Source organism: Pan troglodytes, chromosome 18 (assembly GCF_028858775.2).
Source record: "Pan troglodytes isolate AG18354 chromosome 18, NHGRI_mPanTro3-v2.0_pri, whole genome shotgun sequence".
In the NCBI taxonomy this organism is placed as follows: Eukaryota; Metazoa; Chordata; class Mammalia; order Primates; family Hominidae; genus Pan; species Pan troglodytes.
The window spans coordinates 88458833-88479696 of NC_072416.2; the positions used below are offsets into that span (position 1 = coordinate 88458833).

The following is a 20864-nucleotide window of genomic DNA, read 5'->3' on the forward strand; positions in this document are numbered from 1 at the left end:
CTGTGAACCTGTGATCTTTTAAGCTGCTGAGAGATGTTATCCCCTGCACATTTGCCATGAGCACATCCGTCGTAGTTAAAATCTAAAAGTGGTGATTTTGTTAATGTTCAGATTAGATCTTTAATTAAGCTTTGATCCCCTCTAGCACAGACAACAATGTCAAACACGTAAGACCCGGGAGAAACTAAAATTCATTCCATAAGCTCATATCCTTCGGTACTTTGTGAAGAAACTAAAAAATAAAGCTCTTGTGGGTATTTCATAAGGGCGTGTTGAATATCTAACTGTCAGCTTAGAAGCTTCATTTAATTTGATGTCAAACACTATGACATAAATGAAGCCAACAGAAATGTTTGTTTAGGTGATTTGGATCAAGAGTTGTTTTAATTGATTAAATGTTATTTTAGGTATTTAATGTTATACCGGTATAAATGCTATTTGTTATCTACAAACCATAATAGTAAATATGTAAAAAATGTACTTTTCTTTATCTAATTGATAGTTTAGCATGTGCAAGGATAAGACTGTGGAGCAAAGAACAGCTAAGTGTGTAAGAGAACTTGCATCCGTATGACTTTCCCTTTGTTTTTGCAGGATCGTTTATTTATTTGGAGGCACAGCGCCCCCCCGGGGTGGCCAAGCTTGGAAGTCCTGTTCTTACAAAATTGCTCACTGCCTCTACCCCATGTCAGGTAATCAACTGTTCTGAATTTCCACTGGCCATTCTGTGGTTGTAAATCGCTGAGCTTGGGTTACTCTGCTAGTAAATGCCCGCCATGTTTTACTAGCACTTTAATAATGAATTAAGAGATTTACATGCGCTATTTCAACACAAAATGCTATGTCCTTCTAGAAGACCATTTGTAACACATAACTGGCACCATTCTTTTGAGGGCTATTAAAGCTTTCTGTTATTTTATATTCTTTTCACACAGTCATTTCAATAATCTAAAGCTGTGGATACGTGTTGCCAAAATTTTTGGCCAACAATGTACATTGAGAAAAATAAAGTCAGTTAAATAAGTGTTTGTTGAAAGAAAGACAAATGGAAATGATTATATTTACTGAAATTTGAGTTTTTTAAATGAGTCCTCTGGTGCCAGGCAAACACAAACTAAGGAGTGAAATATCCATTTTATTTCAGCAGCATATTAGAGAGGATGGACTAGTTAGATTTGGTTCAAGTCTCTTTTGCCACTTTCTAACTGTGGCTCAGACAAATTGTATATTCCTTTTGAGACTCAGTGTCTACACCAGAAACATACATGATTGTATGGATTAAATGTCAGCGTTTACATTGGAAGCATACACGATTATATGGAATAATGTCAAGGATTAAAATGTGATTAAATAAAGCACCTGGCAAAATATTTGGTACATAGTAGGTAAACAATGTTTGTACCAAACATTGGTATATATGTACCAAATATAATGTTAATTCAGTAAACATAATTCCTTTGCTTTCCATAAAAGTAACACCTAAATCAGAGGTCTGTATTCAGCTTGTCTTATTTTCAGTCCTTTTGAGAGCTCCAACATGCCTCTCGGCCCTTAGGATTTCAGCTAATTTTTTCGTCTTTACTTATCAGAAAATAATGAAGAGATCAATAGTGCCACACAGTAAATTCATTGCCTGTAAGTATAGTGTTAGAGCAGTTTACTTGGGCATTCCTGGTGATAAATGACATATTATTCCGAGGTATAAACCTAATTATACTTTCAGTTTGGTATAAGTCTAAGTGGGAGTGCCCTGAGTTCTTAGTAGTGGTGTCCATAGATACATTCTTTTAAAGTCCTAAAGATACTTTCTTTTCCTTTCTTTTGTTTTTTTTTCTTCCCATTTCTTTGTGAGAATAAGAATTAAAGCAAATGCCTGGTCTCCATTTCCATTTTATCCAAATGCCTTTTACCCATTCCCACCTCTTTATTTTAATTAAATCCTATAAGATAGACAGAAAAAGAGAAAGATAGATATAGAGTGTTTTTTTATTTTTTGAGGGGAAACTCCAGAAGCACTTCTTCTTTGAAAGTACAAGCTAACTTAGATTTAATTCAAGGTCATACATTAAAGTGATGAGATCACAAATGTTAGATATATAGAAAAAATTGAATGTAAAGGAATATGATGTGTTAATTCTGCCTGCTTTACAGAAATTTGAAGATATTAAGAGTGTATTAGAAATTCCTATGACTCACCTAGAGTCACTGAGAAATCATATGCATGTATATGATTTTAAAATGTAATCTACCTTTCCCATCATTGTATGCTTCCCGATAGCCATTGATTTGTGGTCACTGGGATTGAGTTTCAGTTTATCATTGTTTCCACTTGAGGACACTTAATTTTTGCTTAAATTGGTAACTTAGTTGGGGTTGGGGTGTTATTTAGGTGGGGTCTCAGTGAAAATGCTGTCATGGACATTTTGGGTGCTTGGTAGTTTATATCAAAACCAAGGCTTCGATCTCTAAAGGCTATGGATACTGACTTAATGGTTTGCCTTGGTTTTTGAAAAACTGAGACTGTTTCAAGGCGCCACTGCAGACTGCCAGAATAGATATTTGTTTTTCACGCTTTTCTCTATGTGCTTGAATTTTAGGAGTCTTTGAGTTAGCAGGAAGGATATTTGAGTTACCTTGTAATGCTTTCCAGTTTAGGAAGTAGGAGTAGACTGTAGGAGAATGTTATTGATAGTCTGAGATACACATAGCTAAGGTTCTCAGGATTTTTCTAAGACTATAATATGAATTTTTTAAATAAGTTTGTGGCAATATGTGATATTTTCTTTTTCTTTCTTTCTTCTTTTTTTTTTTTTCCTGAGACAGAGTCTCACTCTGTCGCCCAGGCTGGAGTGCAGTGGCACAATCTGGGCTCACTGCAAGCTCCTGCCGCAGCCTCCTGAGTAGCTGGGACTACAGGTGCCCACCACCACTCCTGGCTAATTTTTTGTATTTTTAGTAGAGTCGGGGTTTCACCATGTTAGCCAGGATGGTCTCGATCTCCTGACCTCGTGATTCACCCGCCTTGGCCTCCCAAAGTGCTGGGATTACAGGCGTGAGCCACCGCACCTGGTCGATATTTTCTTACATAAAAGTTACAGAATAAGGAAACAAAACAAATTCTTACCTTCTTGGGTAACTGGAAAATCTAGCCAATCCTCTGCATTGGAACGTATTAATAATAGTGCTTTCATGGAACCAATGTTCTTCATTATAAGGTAGTAGAGTCAAGCAGTGAGATAACCAGTGTGGGGTACTTTGATATGATTAAAGCCTTCATTTTCTGAAATTATATGTTTTTTTTCCTACATAATCCTAGCAGACTAATACAGTTAAGAATTTTTTCCTTTTTTGAAAGGAATTTAAAGCAACTTGAGCTTTCTCGTGAGTTGCCATTTCTAACAGCACGATTTTAGGGCCATTTTGCATGGATTACCTTGTACTTTATATGTGGCCAACACATGCCATCAGCATGGACAATTGTTCTTGCAGCTAATCATTGTTCAAGATGCGGACTTTAATTTATGCTTCAAAAGTCCTTTCAGCCACTAGTGGAAAACTGGCATTTTTCTTTGAAATACAAGATAGGACAAACAGAACACGAGGGAGCCCAAAGCTATTCTATCTTACTGCTGTTGAAATGCTGTTACTGTTTACAATTAACTAGGAAATGTAAAGTATGAAGGGGATTAATGTGGGTACTAATTTTTCTGAGTTTTCATATTTGAGTTACTGTGTAAGTAACATAATCTCTTACTTTTAGGACTTCACAATTAAATACAGGAAGATGGATAATATGAAGCTTTTGCTTTCAAAGTTAGTTTGTATGTTCATCTATTGATCTTTCTTTTGTTTTTAATTCTCCAACTTGTTTTGCAAGTACATTAATATTCCTTCAGTAAAAGATAATTCATAGATTGTTTTACAAATATGAATGAGAAAGTCAGGACAAAGGTAGTTGAAACCAGAGATAGGTTGGATCCCAAAGTAAAGTTTATGAGGGCCAGCCTACACATTTGAGTCTGCCAATGCAGAGAGGGCCACATGTGGTTCAGATTCAAGGAAGTAAAGAGAAATAAACAAAACTGAAAATAGTTCTTCTGAGACTTCTCCCGAGTGCTTGCTATATTACCAAAGTAAACATTATACCTACGATTCAACACATATATATTGCTTATCTACTGTGTGTTGATCACAGTCCTCGATGCAGGGAATATAATGACAACAACCTAAACACATGCTTGCTCTAACAAAATGTTGTTTAGTGGGGGATACTGACAGCAATTCAGTGTAAAATGCTGCAAACTACAAGAGGGTGAGTCCAGTATAATAATAACACTCTACAAATCTCTCTCAAAGAGTTTCAAAAGGCCATGTCTTACAATGTCCCCAAAGTAGGACAATGAACTGGAGTCAAAGAACAATTTAGAAAAAAAGTAATTTTGGATCATGTCCTGCAATGGTGCAGTTGTGCTCTATTCCCTGGTCATTGTGTTTAATCCAAAGATCAATGTTAGAATAGCTGATGGATTCTAGAGGAAGCAACAGTCTACAGAGGAAAGGGCAAGCAGGTGCTCTCTCCAATCTGTATATCAAAGCACATAAAGATTAATCATTTAAACGGGAAAAACAGATTCTGTTTTATTGAAGATTCTAAACCTCAACATAAGCTTGTTCAGGAAAAGAATGCCCAGGAAAAAGCATAACTGACTAGGAGCAATAAAAATCACTATGGTAATGGTGAGGGATGTGTGTGTGTGTCTGTGTGTTTATGTATGTGATGAATGATCCCCTCTTTCAATATATACTTATTCCCAGCTGAATTTTGAGGAGCTATAGATATCTTAGCTTGTTTTTTTTTCTTTTCTCCCATTTATCTATTTTGCTTTTTTGGCTATTCTTGTCCTTCTGTATCTTCGTATTCTAGATCTTATAAAGGTGCAGCAAGTGTGGCAATAAGCAGACTGAGGAAGGCATAAAGGGTCTGATGTGAAGCAGAGAAGGCAGAGGTGGCTGAGGGTTTGGAGTAAAATCGAGAATGGCCATGAAGATCTGACCAAGGAGCTCTGAGATTGAGAAGGAATTAGAACAAAGTCCATAGGGAAGTTGAGAAAATTGGCAGAAAATTTGAAGAGGAGGGTTTCAACAGGAGATGATCAAAATTAAAAAAAAAAAGAAAGAAAACAGAAAAATAAGGAAGAATTCATTTTGAACCTCGGAATCATGATCTTGGGTGTCCCAGACTGAAGTATCAGAGAGCCCAAGGTCCCAGAGGCACTGTACAGACACGAGAGCCAATGGAACTTAGACTATCACCCCCTCTCCAGCTTAGGTACTCATCCATATGCAGTAACTGGTGTAAATCACCAGATGTTGTTTCCTTTGGTAGTAAAATATATGATTTAATGTATATATATATATTTTTTAAAAATAGAAATAATTTAAAATCATAAGGATACAATTAAAAATGAAATAATTGGAGCTTCCATTTTTATCTTCAATATTCAGAAAGAACTGTTTGTTGGAAACTTTTTTAACCACATGAAATTCTCTTGAATGCAGTGATTCAAAGTCTTGAATAGTCATACTATATATAAAATCTGCCTTAGTGGAGACCCAATAAAAATAAAAGCAAGCCCTTTTTATTAACATTTTACTTAACTTGTTTTGAATGAAGCAGGCATGCATCAAGAACATTTCCTTTAAAAATGATCAAGTAGTAAATAAAATTTGAATGTTTGGTGTAATTTTCACTTACATGCTTTGCAGACCTGTTTCATGCAACATTCTGGGATGATGGACAATGTTCCCTATGTTAAGTATAGTAGCTACTAGCTACATAGAGCTATTGAGCATTTAAAACAACTGAGAGGCCGGGCGCAGTGGCTCTGGCCTGTAATCCCAGCGCTTTGGGAGGCTGAGGCAGGTGGATCACAAGGTCAGGAGATCGAGATCATCCTGGCCAACATGGTAAAACCCCATCGCTACTAAAAATACAAAAATTAGCTGGGTGTGGTGGCACGTGCCTGTAGTCCCAGCTACTCTGGAGGCTGAGGCAGGAGAATCACTTGAACCCAGGAAGTGGAGGCTGCAGTGAGCCGTGATCACGCCACTGCATTCCAGCCTGGGCAACAGAGTGAAACTCTGTCTCAAGAACAACAACAACAACAACAACAAAAACAAAACCATAACTGAGAAAATGAATTTTTCACTTTGTTTAATTTTAATTAATTTAAATTTAACAGCCACACTATTTTCACAATTTTGTAGTTATGCTCATTATAATTAAATGTTCATTTTCTTTTGCCACTTTTCCTCCAAAAGACTCAAAGGTCCCTAAGGATCTGTAATGCCTTATACATTTTTTTGACATAGAATAGATTATCTTTCTTCCTCTCTTTCCTCTCTCTCTCTCTGTTACTTTCTCTATATATATTTCTGAATGTTTATAAGCATTTACTGACAGTCTTCTCATTTCTTTCTTCTTTTTTTAATGCAATTAACTGAATACTTAGAAAATACAAATTACTATAATAAGTTCTGTGAGGAATTTATGACACGTTTCATGATTTGGAGTTTAAGGTTTAGTGTTCTGCTACTGGCATGTACCAGGTTGAGAGGCACAGAGTTTCCATACTTGAGTACTACTTATGTGAACTCACAGCTTGTATCAATAACTTAAAATTGATCATTAGAGAAATTCAAATCAAAACCACAATGAGATATCATCTCACACCAGTCAGAATGGCCATTATTAAAATGTCAAAAAATAACATGCCGGCAAGGTTGTGGAGAAAAAAGTATGCTTATACACTGTTGATAGGAGTGTAGATTAGTTCAACCATTGCAGAAAGCAGTATGGCAACTCCGCAAAGAGCTAAGAGCAGAGCTACTATTCCACCCAGCAATCCCATTACTGGGTACATATACCTACAGTACTAGAAATTTTTCTACTGTAGGTCAGGTGCAGTGGCTCATGCCTGTAATCCCAGTACTTTGGGCAGCTGAGGTGGGTGGAGTGCTTGAGTCCAGGAGTTTAAGACCAGTCTGGGTAACATGGTGAAACCCTCATCTCTACTAAAAATTAAAAAAAAAAAAATTAGCTGGGTGTGGTGGTGCAAGCCTGTAGTCCCAATTACTGAGAAGGCTGAGGTAGGAGAATTACCTGAGCTCAGGAGTTTGAGGCTGCAGTGAGCCGTGATCATGCCACTGCACTCCAGCCTGAACAACTGGAGTGAAACCCTGTCTAAAAAAAAAAAAAAAAAAAAAAAAAAAGACATCATTCTATCATAAAGATACATTCACATGTATGTGAATGGTCATTGCAGCGCTATTTACAATAGCAAGGATATGGAATCAACCTAGATGCCCATCAATGACAGATTGGATAAAGAAAGGGTGGTACATATATACTGCGGAATATGCAGCCATAAAAAAAGAACAAGATCATGTCTTTTGTGGGAACATGGATGGAGCTGGAGGCCATTATCCTTAGCAAACTAACACAGGAAAAGGAAACCAAATACCGCATGTTCTCACTTACAAGTTGGGAGCTAAATAATAAAAACAATGAACACAAAGAAGGAAACAACAGACACGGGGGTCTACTTTAGGGGGGAGGGTGGAGGAGGTAGAGGAGCAGAAAAGATAGCTATTGGGTACAATGCTTAGTACCTGGGTGATGAAATAATCTGTACAAGTCCCCGTGACACGTGTTTGCCTATGTAACAAATCTTCACATGTACCCCGAACCTAAAATAAAAGTAAAAAGGAAAAACAATGAATTAAAAAAATTTGTGGGCTGTATCAATAACTTTTGTTCAGTGATTTCACCCTCAAAAATTCAAAAGATAATGGAACATTCCTTGGTATTTAATAACTTAAGAATTTAAGTCTGCATAATGCAAATTCTATAAAAAAAGTAAATTAAATATAAGTTCTGAGCTCTTATCCCATTGACTATGGATCCCGTTGGCATTTATACTTAATACACTATTAAAATAACTTCACACTGGTGATGTACTGAGTGACAGTTTGACAGCTCAAAATTCTGATGGGACATGCACATCTCTTGTACAACTAGGTTTAAAGCTCTGTTTTGCATATTTACAAGCTTGGGACATAGTGAAACTTACAGCAGGGATCTAAAATGTAATCGCAGTTGAGAAACATGAATCCTCTCTTTCCATGGAATTTAATTAAACATTTCCATTATTTTTGTTTCTAACTCACCTGTCAAGGTGTGAATTAAGGTAAGCACAGTAATAAAATCTGAAATGAAATAAACAATCAGAATTTTTAAATCAGGTGATCACAATTAAGTAGACATTGATAAAGATGTGTACCAAATAGATGCTTGGTGTTTTAAAATGAACAATTTTTTTAAAAAAGCATTTAAAACATTTTTTTTGGTCAACATTCATCATTGGAATTGGGTCCCAACAGTGAAATACATGGCTTGCCTATATATACACTAGTATCTGTCCATGTATCAGTATAAAAGCACAATGGTGAATGGGAAAACATTTTTAAAAAAGAATTTAAAATATAATGAACCTGAAAAAATGTCACTGAATCTAAAGAGAAGTATTCCACTTTTGTGGGACCTCATCTTTAAATGTTGGGTTTTTCTTTAAAACATACAGCCTTAGGACCTGTTATATGATAATGAGAAGAAGCAAAAAAATTTGACTGCAGCGTACCTGAACTTGTTTTAATGGAGGTTTTGTGGACATATTTTACAGAATGAATCATCCAGACAACATTGAGGGAATTAATTTTTGCCTCACACAGCTCCAGGTACTTAGAAAGTGGTCAGTAAATATTGGTTGAATCAATAACAGTACGCAATTTCATGTTAGGCCTACTGCTATCAGCACCTGGCATAATCCTCTCTATTCTCTTCACTATGTAGTTAAGCCATCAAACCTTTAGATTGTGTCATTATTGATGGTGAATAGGAAGTGAAATGATTAAGCCTCCCTACCCTCAAAGAACGTTGTCTTACTTGGCTCAATTATTGATGAACAGTATCCTGTGAGCTTCCCCGTTATTTGTTAATGCTACCACAGAGACTAAATTGATATAAAGTATTAATTACAGTTTTTAAAATTAACCTAAGAAAATAATTTTTAAGGAAAGTTTTTCTTGTTTGAAACATCAAGTTTGTATAGTAATACTTGATTTTGTAACGTTGAGTCTCAACGTGTACCTCTCATATTTGTAAGAAGCCAGAGAGAAGGATTCTGGAAACTTCCATGGAAACAGTGGTACTGCCCATGACGGGGTTACACATCTGGGGGGAAGGAGAATTGAGAAGATTATATTTAACACAGAAGTTGTTTGGAATATATATATATATATATATATATACATATATATATATATATATATATATTTTGTTGTTGTTGTTGTTTGTTGTTGTTGTTTTGTTTTGTTTTGTTTTTTGAGATGGAGTCTCACTCTTGTTGCCCAGGCTGGAGTGCAATGGCGTGATCTCAGCTCACTGCAACCTCCCCGCCTTCTGGGTTCAAGCGATTCTTCTACCTCAGCCTTCCGAATAGCTGGGATTACACGCATGCACTACCACACCCGGCTAATTTTTTTGTATTATTAGTAGAGATGGTGTTTCATGCCTGTAATCCCAGCACTTTGGGAGGCCGAGGCAGGCAGATCACCTGAGGTCAGGAATATTTCAAATTATAGGAAAAACTACCAGAGACAGGTCAATGGAATATTTATATCATTGAAAACATGTTTTCAACAGGTGCAGTTTTGGTATCATTTGTCTCAACATTCAAATCTCTCAGTTTTTACAAGAACGTCTCTAGATGGAAACTTGCAAAAGCAAGGCAAAATAATCAGATTCTCCGAATCTCAGTGGAGCCACGCAAAAATTGATCTCATTGCAGAAGCGGGAGAATCTACTCTACCTTTTCAGGTAAGCACATACGAAATTAATACAACTCAACAGAAGACACTTATTTAATGCTAATCCTTTCAGATAACAAAATAACACACGCAGCTCATGAATTTATTCAACATTAATGAAGTAAACACATTCAGAGATCAAACACATGATCTGTGATGAGTAGAGAGGTTGTTTTGACTATGCACTTAAGACATGTGTAGAATAGTAGCAAAAATGGAGATAAGAAATGAATAAGATGGCAGAGAGAAGAGTAACTTAAAATCATTTCTAAGTGAAGACATTGGATTATATGATGTAGTGAAAAAAGTCTGACGTGGGCTGTAATATTTTAATCCTATTGCCTCACTTTCTGCTGCCTGGTAACATTGAGAATGTTATCCACCTTTGGGAACTGGAGGACATTATACAAAGTGAAATAAGCCAGGCACAGAAGGACAAATATGGCAGGTTCTCACTCATGTGTGGGAACTAAAAAGTTGATCTCATGGAGGTAGAGAGGAGAATGGTGGTTACTAGAGGCTGAGAAAGGTGGGGAGGAGGAGGTTAGGAAGGGAGGTTTGTTAATGGTTAAAAAATGTAGTTAGATAGAAGAAATAAGCTGTAGTGTTTGATAGCACAGTAGGGCAATTATAACAAGTTATTGTGTATTTCAAAATATTTAGGGGATAAGATTTGGAGCGTTCCCAACACAAAGAAATGAGAAGTGTGTGAGGAGATGGTATCCCAATTACCTTTATTTGATAGTGACACATTATATGCATGTATCAAAATATCACATTTACCCCATAAATGTGTACAACTACTATGTATTAATAAAATATAATAAAAGAAGGCAATTGCATCTTGTCAAATGGGTGTTCTAATTTCTACCTTCCTGTATGTAAGTCTTCTGGATGACATTTGAAAAGAGCTATTTTGGAATCTAGATTGGATGGAGTGGAATATGGTGGAAAGCACACTGTTTTGGAGTCAGTGGTCTGAGTTTTAGTCTCTGCTCTGCTCATTGGTTGCTAAGTGACTGTGTAAATATTGTCTTTGTGCATCAAATTTCCTAATGTGTGAAAACCAGTGATGATAAAAGCAATACTCCAGGGGAGTCTGAATATTAAAGATAATATAGCTAAAATGGCAGCCATGAACATGGGCTCTGGAAACTTGGGTTCAAGTTAAAGGGTTGGGGGTGGTGGCTCATGCCTGTAATCCCAGCGCTTTGGGAGGCTGAGGCGGGTGGATCACGAGATCAGGACATCGAGACCATCCTGAGTAACACGGTGAAACCCCACCTCTACAAAAAATACAAAAAATTAGCCGGGCATGGTGGCACGTGCTTGTAGTCCCAGCTACTCTGGAGGCTGAGGCAGGAGAAGCACTTGAACCTGGGAGGTGGAAGTTGCAGTGAGCCGACATGGCTTCACTGCACTGCAGCCTGGGCAACAGAGTGAGTCTCCATCTTAAAAAAACAAAAACAAAAAAGTGTATGATTATAGGGAAGTTACCGAAGCCCTCTATGCCTCTTTCATTAGTGGGGTGTGAGGATAATAGTTGGGGATTTAAGGTCATCTCATCCTCATTTCTGAACAAATTGAGATAAATATAGAGGTTAAACAGGTAGAGAATACATATTTTGGAGCAGATGGCTTTAGAATGTAGAGTCACTTATTTAAAATAATGCTTGATCTTAGAATAAATAGAATTACCCAGAGGACAATTGACTGTGCTGGAGAAATATAGAGCTCATACTCTAGGTGAAGTCTCTTACCTTTAGCCAGAGATAATATCAGTGTGCATGCCTCCTGAGGACAGGCTGGCTCCCAATAGTGGGTGTTGAATGGGAGAAGAGGATGACTCGAGCTCCCCCAGGTTACTCTTCTAACTTCACAGTCAGGTAAATCTTCCTCCTCCCACGGAGTGAGGGGTAAGTAACAGCAATGTTACTACAGTGAACCACCTCCCCATGAAAGCAGGAAGACTAGGGCATAAGCATCAACTGTAATCAATTACTCTTCTCTACTTTATACAGTTATTGTGAGGATTATATGGTGCATACTTGTAAAGCACATGGAAGCAAATCTGGCACAAACACAGAATTCAGCTGTTTTTATTGCTGTAGTTATTCCTTGGATATTGTCTGGAAATAGTAGACACTCAATAAATCTTAGTGTTCTCTGTTTTATAAAGGGAATTCCCGCTTGATCAGAACTCTAGGCTTGATCATTAAAGGCTTATTTACTCAGCGAAGGTCCCCAACGTCCCTTCTCAAAGATCAATTTATTCTATTCTCATATTTAATGGACAAAGACATCATGAATACTAGCAGCTCTTAATTGGGAAGCATTTGACACAAAGGCTGGTCATGGAATCATTTTGGTGTCAATCTCCATTGCAAGGAGCAGGGCAATGAAATCAGAACAATTTGATCTTTTGCCTCCTGCATTTATATTCTATAGAAAAATGTTTTCATTCGGTTTGCTTTTACTTAGAATGAAACTCACCAAGAAGATCGTTCAGAGTTTGTCATTAATTGACATATTGAGAAGAAAATAGAATGTTCTTTCTAGCAGTAAGTAATTTAGAAATATGAGTTGAAACACATGCCATTTCTGTCTACAGCTGGAAGCTCTCATGGACCCATCAGCATTACTGAAGAGTTTCAGTGAATGCAATTTTTGTTTTCTCTTTAATGTTCTCCTTTTTGGATATAGTAATGGTTTTGCTTTGCAGTGCAAATGGAGACTATCCCTTATTATCTGGGGGCATATTAACTAGTTTGTAGATGGGCAGTGGTTTGGTTAGATTCTGTGATTTGGCTGCAATGGATGTGTGAGAGTTTCTAACCCAGCCCTGCTCCTTCCTCTCCCTTCATCTCCCTGCTGGTGGCTCAGCACCTTGTGTTGCTTTTTCTCTCCAATCAGCCTCAATGCTGAGTTCTTTCGAGGCCTCGGTCACATTGAATTCACCCCAGAGAAGCTAAGACTTTTCCTCTGTGCATCCCCACTTAATCTGCCTATGAGTTGGCTACAGCACACATTTATTTTGGAAACTACAGATGAGTAAAAGAAAAATAAGAAAAAAACATCCCCTCACATTTCACTCTCAAGAAGCCCATGACAGCCCTATAATATCCAATCAGCAATTTAGAAAATTAAGTTTGGAAAGCAATAAGCTTTTTAAAAATGAGTTTAGAGGCAAAACCCAAGCTGCCCTGAACCACTGTGAGGCCTTTAGGCAGCTGATTTCATGATAGGTTTGATTAAACAGTGCTGCCCCCAATCTCCCAGAGGGTGTCATGTAATAAACACTCTCCGTGTTATGTTACCATTCTCAGCTCTGAGCTGTTCACATTTCAAAACTCATCTGGCCCCAAAGACTTTAGATAAGGAACTGTGGACTTGCATTGATGTTCTGCTGTGAATCAGTCTGGATTTTATACATACACAATATATAAAAATAGATACACTTGCACAGATACATACATGGTAATATTTAATCCATGAGTATTGCATATATTTACTATTAAATATTTCTAACTAGTAGTTAAAACAGAGAGAAACAAATACCTAAATACAGCTCAGGATTAACTAATGTTAACATTTTGTTTGCTTATAATGTTAAAGTTTGTTTGCTTATGAAGATGCAACTTTTGTCTTCCTTGTATCTCTCTCCATCCCATTTCTTATCCTCTGCAGAAAAAAAAAGATGCTAATATTATGCTGGCTTTAACCTGATTTCTCTGAGTGTATTTTTAAAGATATGAAAATATACATGAGGATTCTAGCTAGGTACAGTTCTACTTTGTTCTTTTATCGACAACAAATGAAAAAGTATTTCTACCTACAAATAGTTAATCTAGCTTTTTAAATATTCAAATATTTAAAGTTTGTCTTCTTGGATATAGGCTAGGATTTAAGATTAGTAGCCTGAATCATTTAAGTGTGACCTTAGTCATTGTCTAGCTTTCAGTTCCACGTGACTAAGCTCTGAACATATTTATACAGTACAGTGTAATCCAGTCCAAATATTGGAAAGAAGAAAGACATCAAATCACGTGACCTCTGTGTTCCCTTTTAGCCATGAAATTCTGATTCAGTGTGGTTCTTTTGATGTCAATTGTAGACAGTATAACAGAATACAGATTGCTTTGGGTTTCATAGCAAATAAGCACCCCTAGTTAGGTAGGGCATTTGCTCTTCCTGCTGGCAAAGAATTAGGTTTACTGTTTTCTCTGTAAGAACAGCAAATTAATGACATTTCAATATTCCCTCTATTTCTTGTGAGAGTTTATTGGAAAAATTTAGGTCAAAGAGTTAATAGTATTTTTCAAATCTGTTTTAACTTGGCCTGCTCACTTGCTATGTTCAGCTTTTCACACAAATAGATTCTTTTAATATTTCTTTTCCACCCAACTGTTGTGCTGTTTTAGTATCTCAAGGTGGCACTTTTTCTGAGTAGTCCATTGATTTCAAGTTGCTCTACTTTCTTCGAGCTTCCCATTAAAATGTAATTGTATCATATTTTAGATTTCATTTTGAAATGAACCTTTTGTGAAATTTCACACAATGATGGATACCATGTTCTCTCTTTATCGGAGTCAATGATATAAATCAATAACAATTTCCTGACATTATTTGACGATTCAGTGAAGGGTAAGATTCATAACACAAAAGTAAAAGGTGATCGGGTCTCCGTAAAGTTGCTGTGTCCTTGGCCTGCTTAATCTAGAGCTGCATGAAATCTTGTTTCTCCAGACAGCCCTATTCTGCAGCATCCACTAAAGCCCAGTTATCTCTTTATTTCATTAGAGAGATGCAGGATAGTATAATCATTAATGGCTCAGCTTACATATTTTTCTTACTTGACATGTGACATTCAACCAATTACTTCTATTCTCTAATCTTCTGTTTCTTTCACCTTAAAATAAGACGAAAATAGCATCATCTTCACAGGATTAAAACAAGTGAATGTGACTGGCATATAGTAAGTGCTAAATAAAAGGTGGCTGCTGCTCTTATTATTGATACCATCATCATTCTTCAAAAATTAATATATTCCTACTACTCTCTACTCCTTCTTACTATATCTCTATTTTCTCTTGGATTCATATTCATTTTTTGCTCCTGTTATTTTTTTTGAAAACAAGATTTCTATGTTAATTGCGTATTTGTCTGGAAAAGCACCTGAGTTTTGCACTTGTAAAAAGTAATCACTTGATTATGAACATTTATGAATTTTTATGGTTCCTAAAAGCAAGAAATTATTTTGTTCATAGAAGGAATAATATAATTGAATAAAACAAAAATCAACAAGATCCCAAAAAATAGTTTTAGAAGAGTGAGTCATCTAATTCAATTTAAAATGTAAATTATTCAATTACCTTGAGAATCTTATCAAATGAGGTTTTCACTCTTCCTCCATCTGTGGTTGAAACAGCTCTTCTGAGTGACCTCTTTCTCACTTACTGATTACCAATTGATGCTGACTGTAGTTCCGAAAGGGAATTGGTCACAACATTTTATATATATATATATACATACATATATATATGTATATATATACACACACAAACACACATATATATACACACACACATATATATGTGGCTATGTGTGTATATATATACACACACATATATGTGTGTATGTGTGTATATATACATATATACACGTATATACGTATATATACGTGTATATACGTATATATATCATATAATATATGATATATATATCACATATATGTGATATATATATCATATAATATATGATATATATACACATATATGTGATATATATATCATATATACATATATGCATATGTATATATCAGTTTGGTTATATATATACATATATACACATATATACACATATATACATATATACACGTATATACGTATATATATGATATATATCATAATATATGATATATACATATATGTGATATATATATCATATAATATATGTATATTTACACATATATGTGATATATATATCATATATACATATATGTGTATATATATCAGTTTGGTTATGTATATACATATATACATATATACACATATATACATATATATGTATATGTATATGTATATATATACATATATACATATATATATGTATATGTATATGTATATATCAGTTTGGTTAAAACCAGCAATAAAAAATAGGAACAGCCAAGGTGATTTTGAAACCATGAGATGGTCATTATTTACAGGTGTAACAGACATTTTTTGAAGGAAGTAATTGCTTGTATTTTAAAATTCGTATGATTTTAATTAATGGTAGAATTACAATTTCTAATTGTATAATTATGAATTTAACTATGTAGAAGTAAGCAAGCAAAATATAGATGACCTAATATTATTTTTATTTGGCTTTTGAAGTTGGATTTATCCTTCCATTTTAATATGAATATCTAAAGGAACCTGGTGGGTCCCTTCAGGTAAAATAATGTAACCACATTTTAAAGACTACCTCAGGATTTTACTTCACCTCATCCCAGGGCCCACCCATTCCATTCAAATAATGTGAGCGTGTACCTCTTTAGGAGCATAGAGAAGTGCCTCAAACTGTCGTTTTTTTTTTTTTCTCCAGTTTTCTCTGAGTAGCACAGACCTTCAAATATGATGGTCAACAAATGCTTGTCTAATGAGTCTGAAGAATTAAACATCTATTTTAATTGACATCAATGCAAGATGTATTATAATAATGAATATAGAAAAACTCTTTCAAAAGTTAAGCTGTCCAAAAAAATCACAGTCACTTAATGGTATTAAACACAATATATTTCTAAAGTACAATACTTGTGTATATTTTACCAAGATCCTTCTTCAAAACCTATGTTATTTTCTGCCTCTGGAATGAAGGCTAAATTTCTTAGTTTAACATTCTACAGAAATCATCTCTAATCAGAATCTTAAAAAAATATTATGTACATCACATTAAATATCAAAAATTGCAAATAAAGCAACAGTCCCTGCTGACCACCCTCATCACCCACCATAGATTTTATCTTGAGTATCTTTAGATACCAGTTTATTTTTACTTCCAGTCCATTTTCTATTTACTTAATATGTATAAATGTACCACATATACTTGGAAATCTAAACCATTGTATGTTTTCAGCCTAAGTAATATTATACTATAATATTTTTCTGTAACTTAATTTTTTTACTCCAAAACACATGTTGAATTTCTTTCCATAATGACACATGGCGATAGATATTATTTTTAACTGGTATAGTATTTCTCACTATTGATTGATTCATTCACATGTAAGTTCTTTCCTGTCATTTGTCATCAAAACCAGCACTGAAATAAACATTCCTGCACAAGCCTTCATGTGTATACCTTTGAGTGTCTCACTAGGATAAATGCCAAGAAATTAACTCAATTTTTATAGTCTATGCAATTTTTCTTTTTAACAAATGCTATCTAGTTTCTCTCCAATTGAGCTGTACCAACTCATGGAATTTTCCTCTCCATCTATTATCTGATTAATTTGTTGTTCTCTTAAAATCTTATACTCCATTAACACCCATCAACATTTTCTAAACACACCATACACTTTCTCATCTCTGTGTTTTTGCTGCGATTGCTGCCTCAGTTTCTCGAGGTAAAATGTTTTGCCCAACAAAATTTGGTATCATGGAGGCTTACTATTACTTCTTCTCCACCAAATCTTTTCCCAAACTCTCATTATTGGCAGAAATAATGAAGTGTCTTCTTTGAGCCTCCTAGGATCTTATACTTATTTCTTATACAGCATTTATGATGTAGGGTAGTGAATGTATCATACGAAGTGTAGGAGAGGAAAAGTAATACCGTTTCCTCACTCATCACAAGGGACATGGCTGGAACCCCTATAACAAAAGAGAGGTTAAAAAGAAAAAAATAACAAATTTATTAACATTTTATGTGACATAGGGGCCTTCAAAAACAAAGGCCTGAAGACCAGGGAAAACTCTCTATGTTTATGCTTAAGTTCAACAATGAATGGACAATCATGAAGAAATACAAATGGACAGAAAGAATATGATCTCATTGTAAAAACTTGGAGAGAACTCAGCAAAGATCTTTATGGGCCTCTCTGTGTAGTGTTTTTTTCATCCAGGTATAGATAGGGTAGGACACCAGTTAAATGAGGTTCTTATGACCTATTTTGAGGAGAAGTAAGCCAGATAATTCCTTTATGGCTGGCTCTCACAAAGGAAAGAGAGGGGAAGGCAGAGAGGGACTCCAAGGTGCTATATTTTGGGACAGCATGTTCTGACTCCAAGGTGTTGTATTTTGAGATAGCATGTTCTGAGCCCTGGCACAAGTAAATTTAATGATCCTTGAGATTGGACACCCTCCTTGATAGGATAGAAATGTACCTTCTGTCTGTGTCCTGGACTGGTGGTCCACTATGCAGGTTCATAAGATTCCTGGCATAAATTACTTCTTCCTTTCCCTCCTTTCTCTCTCTCTCTCTCTCTTTTTTTCTTCTTGGAATAACAACATAATATGAGTAATTAACAAGAAAGAAAACAAATTATATCAGTCATTATTCAGCGTTAGAATAAACTAAAATTAAATAGATGTCTCTGAGTGCTTCAGCATATGAATATTATCAACCACTGTATGTGGTTATTGATGTGTGCTTTACTACAGTGAGTATGTTTCTGTGTATGTATATAATATATATTATGTTTGTATGAATGTATATAATATTTAAATATTTTAATATGGAAATAAATCATTGCCTTCAGCACACTGATTACAAATCAATTCATATCTCAATTAAATTGAGTTGTAAGTCACACAGTTGATTACCCCAAAGAGCTCATTATAAATGCATATGACTCTTAATGGCTCCAATGAGAAGAGAGCCCTTCACTCGTGATGAATGTTACCACTTTAATTGAAACAAGGTTACCTTTGGCATTAAGGTACATAAGACGCTGTCAAAGCAGTTATGGTTTTATAAATTTAAATTAGGATGTTCTGGTCAGAACAGTTTTCTAAAATTAGATTGGAGAATGGGACAGATGTAAATAGGGTTCCTCTACACAAAGAAATATGATTGTAAGACATTACTTTTGTGATGTGTTTTTAACAGTTTTATCTTTCTGTAATTATAGTTAATTTTGGAAGCTACTGTTTTGTCATCAAATGCTACCGTTGCTCTAGATGACATCAGTGTGTCCCAGGAATGTGAAATTTCCTATAAATCACTACCAAGGACCAGTACACAAAGCAAGTGTAAGTTTTCCCTTGTCGTTGTTGCTGTTTTAAACATTGAATTAAGCTCTTCTCAGTATCAAAATATAAAATGTATTAGAGTCACGAATACCTAATACAGGGTGTGGATTATATCACCTGTTCTTGAAACCTAAAATATATATATATATATATATATATATATATATATATATATATATATATATTTTAAAAGGCAAACAACTGGTCTAGTCCTTAGGCCTCTCTTGCAGTAATATGGAAAATATTCTATGCTTGCAGCTGAAATTATTGCATCCAAATATTTTAATTATAAATATTATGAAAAAATTATAATTATTTTGCATATTTTAAATATACTTTTATAAATATTCACTTCTCCATTAATTTTATTCAGAACTTCAAATGAGCATGTAATAATATTCATATTTCAGGATCACCCAGGAGTTCAAAAAAAGCAAAAAGGTTGTGTTTGGGAAAATGATGTAAGGCCAACCAAAATTTAAAACTGTACCTTAAAATTCTGTGTTTCTATTCAAAATTTAATATTTTCAAATCACAGATGGAGTTTGTCTAATTCTTTGACTAAATTTTTTGGAGAGAATATCAATTACAGGCCAGAAATGTTGCCATAAAAATGGATCTCATATAGTCAACTATGTATTTTAAAACCTAATCATTATTTAGATTCTGGGATCATGTACACATAGAAAGAATTTACACTATACCTTCAGTTACTTTGTCTTTCTAGTACTAATTGATGTTTCTCTCTGACCACTCCTACCCTCAGATCTCAATGAATCTGACAATATTAAAAATGTTTTCTGAAAAGTGTCACACTTTATTTTTCTTAATCTGTATCTATGGAAAAGATTTGCATATGAAAATCAGACATACTGTATATTCCTAAGTTATATTTACTTAAACAACATATTTAGTGAGTGCAACAGTTGTATTCTTACAGGAGCTGAATGGACTAATCAAGAAAAATTTGGGTCACATGATTCTGGATTGAGACGATTAAAGAACTTTTAATTAAAGGTCCTTTATTAAAGATATTTTTCATTCGAGAGAGTGTATATTTCTGGGTGCTAACTTATATTGGGTTAACGTGTATTTACTTTGTTCAGAATGTGTATCCTGCATGCATAATAGACCATTCTAAGCTCTGCACATGTGTTCATGCAAGTGTGTGTGTGTGTGCATGTGTGCGCGTGTCTGCCTGTGTGTCTGCATATGTGTGTGTGCATGCCTGTGTGTCCGTGTGTGTGCGTGCATGTGTGTGTGCGTGTGCATGTGTGTGTGCATGCTTGTCTGTGCACATGTGTGTATGATTCTGATAGACACCGAGGAGTGCAGAGCAGCAGATTTAATGATTCTTTTAAAGATTCATGAGTTTGGCCAGGCGCGGTGGCTCACACCTGCAGTCCTAGCACTTTGGGAGGCTCAGCCGGGCGGATCACTTGAGGTCAGGAGTTGAAGACCTGCCTGGCCAACATGGTGAAACCCTGTGTCTACTAAAAATACAAAAAAATTAGCCAGGGTATGGTGGTGGGCACCTGTAGTCCCAGCTACTCAGGAGGCTGAGGCAGGAGAATGGCGTGAACCCAGGAGGCGGAGCTTGCAGTGAGCCGAGATCGCGCCACTGTACTCAAGCCTGGGTGACAGAGCAAGATTCCTCTCAAAAAAAAAAAAAAAAAAGATTCACGAGTTTTTAAGGGTTAAAC

The 20864-nt window shown here is 35.4% G+C and overlaps 1 long non-coding RNA gene across 1 annotated transcript; it reads left to right on the forward strand.

Moving 5' to 3' along the window:
* Positions 1-574: 574 nt before the first annotated feature.
* LOC129137367 (uncharacterized) lies at positions 575-19286 on the forward strand. The gene is made up of 3 exons (XR_008539863.2): positions 575-692; positions 9764-9937; positions 19041-19286. It is a non-coding gene; the product is annotated as an uncharacterized LOC129137367 (long non-coding RNA).
* The last annotated feature ends 1578 nt before the right edge of the window (positions 19287-20864 follow it).